The sequence below is a fragment of the Scophthalmus maximus genome, chromosome 12 (genome assembly GCF_022379125.1).
Source record: "Scophthalmus maximus strain ysfricsl-2021 chromosome 12, ASM2237912v1, whole genome shotgun sequence".
Lineage (NCBI taxonomy): Eukaryota > Metazoa > Chordata > Actinopteri > Pleuronectiformes > Scophthalmidae > Scophthalmus > Scophthalmus maximus.
This window is the reverse complement of record NC_061526.1, coordinates 8,378,355-8,389,550: the sequence shown is the minus strand read 5'-3', so window position 1 is coordinate 8,389,550 and position 11,196 is coordinate 8,378,355. Positions and strand designations below refer to the sequence as shown.

Genomic DNA, 11,196 nt, shown 5'->3' with positions numbered 1-11,196 from the left:
TCCCACAGCGGTGTGAAATTTTATATAGAGAGATATATACATAACATATACATGTATATATTCCACCCAGTGGGACATCTTTCTTAATTTAGAGCGAGGCCTCTTCGTGTCGTCACGTGAATAAAAATGATTAAAGGCGGCGTTCGCTTCACTTTTACAACCTTGGCCAGAGAGAGAGAGAGAGAGAGAGGGAGCTGCTGACGTTCGCCACCTCTCTCGCCCTTCTGACCTTTTGTAGAAACTTTACTGGTGCATCACAGACGAGCGGCGCACAACGGCGAGAGGACGATGCCCCGCCGCCTGTTTGTTGACAGCGGTCGGCATAGCGACTGATCTCGGGGATATATATTGCAAAAATACTGCGGGATCTCAGTCACACACACACACACACACACACACACACACTGAAGGGTGCACCGCTCTTGCCAAAGAACAAGGTTGGCCGAGCCTCAACGCAGCCGCCTCAAAGTGTGTGTGTGTGTGTGTGTGTTTGAGTTTTATGGTCCCAACTTGAAACAAGCCAACTTTATGCTCTTGGTGTGTGTTTGTGTGTGTGTGTGTGTGTGTGTGTGTGTGTGATGGAAACCAAGTTTATTGGTAGGTATGAAAGCCACCCGTCGATGTCTGGCCAGGACGACTGGATGTGAGAAGGGAAGCAAATTGCCGTCAAACCCCCTCTTGATTTTTTTTCTTTTTCCGCTGTCTCGCTTTTCATTTATTTTTTTTATTTTCCCCACTTTTGTTTTACATTTTTTTTCATTTTTTTTTATTTTCATCCAAGTGTTCTTAGTCGGGGAGAGAGTTCAGAGGCGAAGGAGCAATGGCCGACAACAGGGACAGTGAAAGAGACGTGATGAGACGATGAGATGAGAGAATAGAGGAGAGGGAGGGCGAGAAAGATGAGTGACAGGTGAGACGAGGGACAGAAGATGCTAATTGAAGGAAAAGACGAGACAAGAATAAGAATAATGAAGCAGGAAAAGAGCGTGTTTGATCCAGAGAGGGAGGAAGTGAGGAGAAGAAGGAGGAACTGCAGACGTCCCATGCAGACAACCAGCCGAGTCGCCCTCTGTTGGTCATTCCAGAGAAAACAGGCGTCAGGCACTTTTGCGGTGGCTTCACTTTTCCGGATGCGGTGACCGCGGAGCGATCCAGAAGACGTGAGGTGAGCTCAGGTATCGCACGTTTCATAACTGATCATGTGTTGTGTAACAGAGCGACTGGAACTCGCAGTACATTCATTCTTTCTCTTCCCATGCAGGCGTTCGCACATGGAAGAGTTTACGTCCGTGCTCGGGCCCTTCATGAACGTCCAAACCAGAGGAAAGTGAACCGAGACAAGTCATTTTCCCCTCTTCTGGGTTCACAGTTTCGAGGAGTTATACGTGTTCTAGAGAAATTTAAAGGACCATTAAGAGTCTTCTTTTTGAATGTCCACTGCCAAGTCAAGTCTTAAAGTTTACTTATTTCCGTGAAACTTCAGCTCACAGAGACGTGAAACGTGATCGGGAACATGGATCCATCGTGACGGGAATATGCCAGTTTCTTCTCTTCACTTCTTCTTTGGTCAGTTTTATGGCATTGCTGTGTTAATGTGGACGTTACTGCATATATCCCTCCCTCTGTGGTGTGTTCAGGGACCGTCTGACATTTGATATTTTCAGAGTCAAGTGCCAAAAAGCCTTTCACAGTCTAAATCCATATTAAGTTACAATTTCTTTTTTCCTTCTCTCTCTCGTTATTTGTCCTCTGGGTTGTACTACACAACCACTGACACCCGAGCGTCCTTGAACGCACCACCAACGTAGTCGACGCGTAAGCCTGAAGCCTGTATTCTCTGGAATGACCAGCAGAGGGCGACTCCACTGGTTCTTTCTTTAAGATGTTAAAAAAATTACGATTTTTACTCGAGGCTTTTTGTTTTATTTCTTAAAAAAAATTCAGATTTCCTCTTTTTGTGTGTACGCCAAATCACACACTCTTATATACTATATGTTTTTGTGGACTATACCAAGTACGGTGTGTGTGTGTGTGTGTGTGTGTGTGTGTGTGTGTGTGTGTGTGTGTGTTTGCTCTCCACCACCACTGCAGTGTGTTGAGTACAGACTGTTTTATTACACCGACATTAAAATGCCTTTGAGTGTTGGTCTGCTTCAACATGGCACTATAAAACACTACCACACACACACACACACACACACTGTGCTGTTGTGTGTTTGTTTTAATGGCTGCTGGTGGGTGTGTGTGTGTGTGTGTGTGTGTGTGTGTGTGTGTGTGTGCTCTCTCACACAGTAGCTGGCTTGTCATTCGGTCTCTAACGTTTACAGCTCTGCTCTAATCTCAGACGATTATATTAATTACACACCATTAGTACATGCTCGTACATGACACACACACACACATACTCAGTCTCCTCTCTCATTCTCACCCACAAACTGTAACAATCATACATTTTTTTAAACACTTCATTGTTGCATGTTTTTTGCTGCAGTGATGAAGAAAAACACATTTTTCACAAGCCGATCATTTGCTGAACCGAAGCGCACCTTTGTTCCTGGTTGCTCCACTAGAGGGGGCTGCAGGCGAGGCTCCGCTCACAGATACAGGAGGTAGCCTGAGGAGTCAATCAAAAAGTCTCATGGGCTCAAATTATTGGTCACCTCAAATTCTTGGCAGGGTCATTTTTATTTTATTCAGCGCCGTGTGATGTGTCTGTTGAAGACGCTGCTCGTGAGTCCAGGTTATAAATACTATTATGGCGATTATGATCCTGCGGCCTCAGAAGAGCAAAACAAGGATCTGAGATGGTTTTTATTGGCTCTCGCGTCGAGTGTGGTTGAGGTTTTCGCAGGTCCACAGAAATTCATGCCTGAACTCCAGGAGACCCTGAAACGTACGACCCTGAACCGAAAACCACACCCGTCTATTATTTGAAAACAGATATTACTCTTATGTTTTATTGTGAATCTGGATCGAGTGGAGTTGAAAAAAGCCATGGGGCCATTCCCAATAATTACCCTTGATAACCTGTTGAGTCTTTTATCCGTTGATAGATCGATCTGATCTACCAGGCCACTGACCAATTGGCAGCCCGGAGGACGGACGCCACTCTGTGAACACGAGGGGGGGAGAGGACGACAACCCCGACACAACCATCGGGCAGACACCACCGGCGAATGGGGGCGGGGCCAGCAGCAGAATCCAGGAAGTCCAGGGTGTTACGACCAAGCGCCAACACCCACCATGACGTCACCCATTGGTAATTTGACCAGCGCCATCTGTTTTTTACAACCAGACGTAGAATTGGGGGTTTGGTCTGACAGAACTCGTCCCCTGTGCCCACCTACACCTGCAACCATGCAGCCACTGGACGATACCAGCTGTCAATCACGCTGTATCCACGCTGCGGTGCTTCATGGTCAATTTGACTGTAAATGAACCGGAACGTACAAAATGAACGTCATGTTGTTATTGAAGAAGACTTGAAACTAGAGATTGGACCGTAAACTCCTCAGGAAAATGTTTTACTTACGTTATGAATCAAGTGAGAAGAGTCACGTTGTCATAGACTTCTATAGAAACAACCGGCGGAGTCGCCCCCTGCTGGTCATTCCAGAGAATACAGGCTTCAGACACTTCCACATTGGAGAGTTGTAAATCGGACATCCAGATCTCATGCAGTCATTTCTATCGTTTCTGTCCAGTCCAGTGTTTAGTTAGTTTGTGGTTTAGCTAATACTAAAATTACTGATATACTTGTGTCCTGCCTCTCCAGTTCAATAATATTTGGGGCTACAAAGGAGACGCGTTCAGTCTGGATCTGCCCGACCAGCCGTTAGTGGTCAGTAAATGACCCGGTCCGAGACGGAGACAGACAGGAACAGTACGAGACGCCTGAGCTGTGGTCAGGTTACAGCCTGATAAGACCCTCGGAGAGTCGAGGCGTAATGACGGGACATTACAGGCCGCTGATAGCATTGACAAGTGCTAATACAGAGGAGGGGGGAGGAGGGGAGGTGATGGACGGATAAGAGGAGGCATGACGGTCAGGGGAACGGAGAGAGAGAGTCTTCATGTGCAAGTGTCCAGCTTCTCTTGGACGGACGGCGATAAGACCCGGTCAGGAAGCAGATGTCGTTCACTGGGTCTTCGTCTCCAAGAGTGTCTGTTCGGACTAAGATCCGGCCCAGGTGATTCCCAAAAGTCTCAGTAACCAACAAGAGTTTGGTCGCACGAACATTTGTGCTTATTCACGTCTTGTGGGAAAGTTTCGCCCGATGCGAGTGTCTGGTCGTGAACTCTCTGCCGCAGATACGTTGTGATTATTGTTGTCGTTGCGTCCCCCCCCCCCCCCCCCCCCCCCCCCGCGACTCCTCACGCTCCTCTCTTAACATCCATCCATCTTCCTCCGTCTCGCCACCGTGTTCTTCTTTGTTTTTCTTTTTCACACCCGCAAACTGTTAGGGCCAGACAGCTCCTGGCCGAGGAATCCAGGAGACCGGTGTGTAATCAGTCCGACACACACACACACACACACACACACACATGAAGAACAGCCGTGTGGAACAGGTGTCTGTGCACACAAACAGGGAATGGGAGCAGAATGTTTGCACTGAGCGTCTGGCAATCGATCAAGCAGGGCGTGTTTTTACAGGCTTAATTTGAGGAAATGGAAGGAGGTTGTAGACTGGCTAATCTCACTCACCTGATTGTAAGGCCACACACACACACACACACACACACACACACACACACACACGCACCAGTGAGTGCTTTTTTATAATTTGCGTGAAATCTTTATTCGTGGACGAGACATGAAACCACCCAGAGGGAAAGAGACGCTCCTCGCTCGGGTCGTATCAGTGAAAGTTCATCCGTCCGTCGTCCCCGGAGACGAACGGATGGATGAGCTCCGAGAGGAAGAGGAACAAAAGGATGAGAAGCTGCGTCGTGTCTCCTCCACACCGGCCCGTCTGCTTCGACAGTGAGAGTGTTTCAGTTTGGTGTGTGTGTGTGTGTGTGTGTTCATTTACACTCCGCACATTCCTCCTTACTAACCAGATCCCCCGGTCCAGACCACCAGAGAGGCCCACCTCGCTGCCAGGCGTGTCCCAGGAGAGGTGCTCTGACCAGGGCAAGGCGAGAGGGAAACAGTGGGGAGGCCGGTGGGGGGGGGTGGGGGGCTGGAGCTTCCCACTCAGCAGAAAGAACCGGAGAGCGAGGTGAAGAAGAGGACAGGAGAGGAGGAAGAGGAGGTGGAAGGAAGGAAGGAGAGGAGACAAGCAGAGGAAAGGAATGTTGGAAAAGATCACAACTTTATTTTATTACTTTCATCCTGATTTTTCGTGCTGTTTCCTACGAAAATGTAAGATTCATTTGAAAGAAATCGGACTTTTTGAAAAATAGGCGTAATATTAAGTGAATAAAGCCATAATTTTACTAGAAAAAGTCATAATATCCTGGGAAAAGTTATAATATTACAAGAATAAGGTGTAATTTAATGTAGTTTGTATTTAACCAAATAAAAAATAAAGTGGTAATTTTAGAAGAAAAAATAGGATTTTTTTTCTTTTTCTGGAAATATCATTACATTTTTCTAATTCAATTCCGACTTTATTACTGTACGGTTTGGCCTTATGAATCTTCCAATATAGGATTTGACTGCTTATGATATAAAAACTACTACTAAAACGACTATAATGGAAATGGTGCAGCCTCAACGTCTCATTACGTTTATTATAATGTGGTTTTACATTCTAACACGTGGGGGAAAACTCAGAGTAGGAAATTTAACGTTTTTAATCTTCGCTGAGGTTGATATGAAAGTTGATCTCTGTGTTCTCGACCCCTCTCTCTCTCTCCGGGGTGAAGACCGAGCTCGGTACCAAACCACCACGAGCAGAAAACATCCCGACGGCAACAGGAGATTTGGAGTTCCGAGAGTAAATGAAGTGAGAGGAGCGAAGACGACGCCAGAGAAGAAGAAGAGCGGGTTTGGAAAAGGAGCAGGAGAAGAGTTAATGAAAGACGGAAATCGGCAGGAGGAGGTGGATGGGAGAGGAGAATTCACACATCTTCACATTCTCCTTGTGTTTCGCCCGGGGGACGAGCGTCTTCATCGTCTTCATCGTCTTCATCGTCTTCATCGTCTTCCTCTTCCCTCGCTCCCTGTTGTCCATGTTGCATCAGGCGAGCTCGACCTAACACTGAACCCTGAGCGAGGCGTATTTCCCAGCATGCAGCGCTACCTGAGGGACGACCCGTGTGTGTGTGTGTGTCTGCGTCTGCCCGACTGACCTCGTCTTGTGAAACCGTGAATGAATGGATGAGCCGAACACAGAGCAGAAGAAGAGAGGATGATGGGCGTCAGGGGTCTGAGAAACCCATCCGTCACACACACACACACACACACACACACACACACACACACACACACACACACACTGCGTCTCCGGACTCAATTGAGCATTAAGAGATAAACCTGCTCTTTCCCTTATCTGGGAACAAAAAAACAGAAAAAGAGCAAAAAGACGGAGGGATTCTCTTACAGCGAGGAGACGTTCTTATCTCCTCGGCCTCTCTGAGCCTCTCGCTCCCTCTCCCCCGTCTCCCCCGTCTCCCCCTATCTCGCTCCATCTCTCTCTGTCTTTCTCCCGGCGTTGTCCGCCGCCTCTCTGGTTACTGGTAAAAGGGGCGAAAGAGAAAGGACGGAGGGAAGGGAACCACGGAGGAGCACAAAGAGACCACTTAAAAGGCCCGGAGCAGTCTCTGTGAGTAAGCGTGTTTGGAGCCCCTCCTCCCGGCCCGGTCCCTCCACCTGCCCGTTTAGTTTCCTCCCCATCATGCGCTTCTGTCTCGGACAACGCTCATCCTCAGTCCGTCTTCGGCCCTTTCAGCGCCTCTCTTGTCACCTCCCGTCTCTGCTTTGTGCTCGGTCGGGTTCGTTTCCTCCTGGAATCTTCCTGGGTTTTATTTTACCCACGACAGGTCGAGTGACAACAGATCGACACTTGTTTTAAAACCGACCTATTCCGAGAGTCGACTCGTCTCCTGCGACCTGATGTGTTGATTCTGGTTTAGATGCTTTTTACTGGGCGAAATAAACCTGTGTGTGTGTGTGTGTGTGTGTGTGTGTGTGTGTGTGTGTGTGTGTGTGTGTGTGTGTGTGTATGTGTGTGTATGTGTGTGTGTGTGTCTGTATGTCTGTCTGTGTGTGTGTGTGTGTGTGTGTGTGTGTCTGTGTGTGTGTGTGTCTGTGTGTGTGTGTGTGTGTGTGTGTGTGTCTGTATGTCTGTGTGTGTGTGTGTGTGTGTGTGTATGTGTGTGTGTGTGTGTGTGTGTGTCTGTATGTCTGTCTGTGTGTGTGTGTGTATGTGTGTGTGTGTGTGTGTGTGTGTGTGTGTGTGTCTGTGTGTGTGTGTGTGTGTGTCTGTACGTGTGCATGTGTGTGTGCGTGTGCGAAAGGTCCCCCTACCATGTACAGTAAAGGCAGCTCCCAGATCCCACTAATGATCCCCTCAAGGCTTAGTGGTGCCAGTTAACACGAACACATGTCTGAGGTCCCACACACTCACACACACACACACACACACACACACACACACACCGAATGCCTCAGGGGTACCGGAACACCAAATCCTGCTAATACACATTCCAACATACAGCAACATTCAAAACAGGTCAAAGGTCACAGCCGTTGGCACCTTGTATAGGTTTTTACAGCTACACACACACACACACACACACACACACACACACACACACACACACGCTACTATATTAATCTTTTTTCTTTATTCTTTCTTTTCTTTATTTCAAACTTTCGAGCTTGTTCATTTCCTTTATTTTGCTCTGTCTCTTTTCGTGCACACACACACACACACACACACGCACACACACGCACACACCTGTAAGGTCTTATTTAATAGTCTAATGTGTTGTCAGTAGTGAGTCCAGGCCAGTGTTTTACAGTTCTGTTCCCATGGCTTTTACCGTCACAGAACTGACCCGCGGGCCAAATCCAGTGGCTGCCGCCGCCTCCGCCGCCGCCGTGTGGTGCCATGGAAAATGACTCTGCCGCTTCCTCTGAGCTCGGGAAAACACAGAGCTCGTGACGAGCAGACCGGTGTTCTGAGGCGAAGGTATTACTTCACCTTCCTCCGTCCTCCTGCTGGTTTCGGACGTGCGCCACAGTTTTAGGTCGTCTTATGTCGGCAGAAGCTCCACATCATCCACGTTGGCCGTTTCCCAAAGTTGTTACACTTCTTAAATTTCTTAAATGTTTTCTTAAAAACATATTTTCTTGTCTCTTCGCTGCAAAACTCGCCACGTTGCCTGTGCTAACATGCCGCGCTGGTATATGTTTTCAGCGTCCTGTTGGATGCTTCCCGTCTATCATCCGACACCTGCAGGATGAAAGGAGACTCTCCTCCGGGAACTCATTCCTCAACTACACGCCACCTGACAAACTGTCTTGTCAAATACACGCTGTGCGGGGAGCGGAATGCTTCACGTGGCTCGGTAAGATGAATTAGTTAATATAACTGCGTCCTTTATTTGAGAGAACATGCTTCTATCAAACTCGCTATTGGTCAGCAGCGAAGAACTCATCGCCTTCAAAACTGTTAGAAACAATCAAATTCAGCCAAATACATCATCGACATATGAATTTGACACGTCCGTAGAAGTGAAACTCAAAGAAAATAATCAGACCTCGAAGTCTGCTGCTGTATAGAATTACAAGGGAGGCACTGCAGTGGATTATGAAAGCCCTGGAAGAAGTCGTAATATCCCCAGTGCGATCAATAAAATACGATTTTTCTTCCTTTTTTTTCCACTTCATTGCCCTGCTCACTGTGGAAAATGAACAACTGAGAATGTGTTCAGATGTAAACTCTCACACGGCAGTAGGACAGTTTGAGTATCAACGTCAGAAATAAATAAAAATGAAGAGGGATTTATTTACACATGAAGTATTGATGCGACGAAGCCCGCAGTTGCCTGTGAGTGGTCGTTTAATTCATATTTTCCATTTTCAAATGCAAGTCATAATGAACATTCGTCTGCATCTGGTAATAGTTATGTTGATTTTGATTTGGTAAGAAAATATCTGCATCAGTTAAACATGCTAAATTAGCTGTAGTGTGCTACAGAGCTTTTTGGGGCCAAAATGCTAACGTCAGCGTGCTAAGATGCTGGTCGGCATTAGCATGCTGGCATTAGCGTAAACATGCTGCCATTAGCATCCAGGCCCAAAGAAGCTCATGTCTGCGTGCTAAGATGCTGGTCGGCATTAGCATGCTGACATTAGCATTGAGGCCCAAAGAAGCTAATGTCAGCGTGTTAAAACGTAGACATAAGCGTGGTGACATTAGCATTGAGCTTGCTTGCATTAACTTTAACATGCTGCCATTAGCGTTCAGCTCCAATAAGCTAACACCAGCAGGCCAAGATGCTCACAAAGACCATGCTAGCATGTTGATAAAAGCAGGTAGCCTACCAAGTTTAGCATGTTTACCCTAGTTGTGTGTGTTAGCACATTTTTAACTTGAACACAGCAGGAGGATGGGAGTGTCAATGGTCATAAGCCCAAGTCAATAGAGTTAAAATTCATTTTGTGGCATCAGCATCAGGATGTTCCTTCTGCACAACCATCACAATATTATTCATGAGTAGATTTTCACCCCGTGCAGCTCGAGCATCATCAGCTGCTGCTGTTTATCCGTTACCGTTTGTCAAACTTTATTTTCCGATAATATAGAGAAGTGGATTTGAGCCGGGACAGTAATGTTCAGACCATATAAACTGCACTTCAAATACTTATTCAGGGTTGTAATTTGTCTGCTGAACCCTGGAGCAACAGCGTCTGTATCTTTCCCACAGCGCAGAGGTCACACGTTTGATTCCCGTCCCTGGATGTGACACTGAAGTTGCGCTTGACGTTGAAAACAATTGGAAACGAATATCTTGCGCCGCTATGACTCGAGCAGATGTGGCGGCTCTGGTTTCTTTGTATTTCATATCAAAACGCTGGAATCTGCGCGACGGCGGACGACGGCCCCGGACCCTCGCGTGAGATATAAAAACCCTTAATGACGATGCCGCTGGCTTAATTCAAACACGTATCGCTCTTCTGCTCCGAGCCCAAGTGCCGTATCTGTAACATCATTTTAATATTTTCCCTTTTTCTTACAGATACCGCAGATATTAAGGCCTATTAATTTCACAGATGTCGGGCCGCTTCAGTTTCAAGGCGGAAAATCTTTAATATCAAACCCTTGGACCGGGGATCAAACGTCGCAGGTCTATCGCTGAGCCCTGGCGCTTCGCTGTTAAACCCTCGGTAAAAATGTTATTAGGATCACTCTGGGTCGTCCGCTGCGACGCTGTGATCTACTTTTTCATGGAGAAAATGATTAATATCGGTGGCTGCAGTTTACAGTGGAAAGGCTAGACTGTGTTTTTCGTGGTGGTTCACGGTCACGGGGGAATATATTTTCCTGTCACACTAAATCTAGTTCTTGAAAGTGCACATTAAAATCTCGTCTTTTCCAAACCAGCATTGATGATCCGTGACCCTCGCGTTACTGTTTATTCATCCCTGAAAAACAGCTGAGGAGTTCTGCGCTCGACGGAACTCTCCTTTCAAGTTATAACTTTTGTATTTTTAAAAAATGCAATTAGTTTCCTGCGACATCACAAACGATTGAACTAGATGAAGGAGTCTTTTCCAGTACAGATCTGGTTTCGGTCCGACCCAGGTCCGAGGCTTCGATTGTTGAAATGAATTTGACCAAGAACTATGGCAACAATAAAACAAAAAAATCTATTTCTTTTTAAAAAATCTTCCCAACATGCTTGGCGACGAGATGCCAAACCTGAATTAAAAAAACAGGAAGGAAAACATGTAAATGTATATAAAGATGAGCGACGCTTCTCCTCTTCCTCCCGTTGTGCAAAAATTATGCTAAAATATCCCAGTGTGGTTGTAATTAGTTATTCGATGACGATAATTAACGGGACGTCATGATTGACAGCTGACACTGACTCGTCGACACCTCGGCTCCACTCCACCATCTCTGACTCCAAATCACTGCAAAGGCCCAAGATGGCGGCACCTGTATCCGAAATATGTCGGGCTTCATTTTTGGACAGCGGGAGGAAGTGGAGATGCGTCGTCCATCTTCATTTAGAGTC

At 46.7% G+C, this 11,196-nt stretch overlaps 1 long non-coding RNA gene across 1 annotated transcript; it reads left to right on the top strand.

The window, feature by feature from the left end:
* The first annotated feature begins 571 nt into the window (after positions 1 to 571).
* On the top strand, positions 572 to 8,514 carry LOC124850848. Its single transcript, XR_007031906.1, has 4 exons — positions 572 to 1,566; positions 3,054 to 3,259; positions 8,001 to 8,141; positions 8,370 to 8,514. It is a non-coding gene; the product is annotated as an uncharacterized LOC124850848 (long non-coding RNA).
* Positions 8,515 to 11,196: the final 2,682 nt, after the last annotated feature.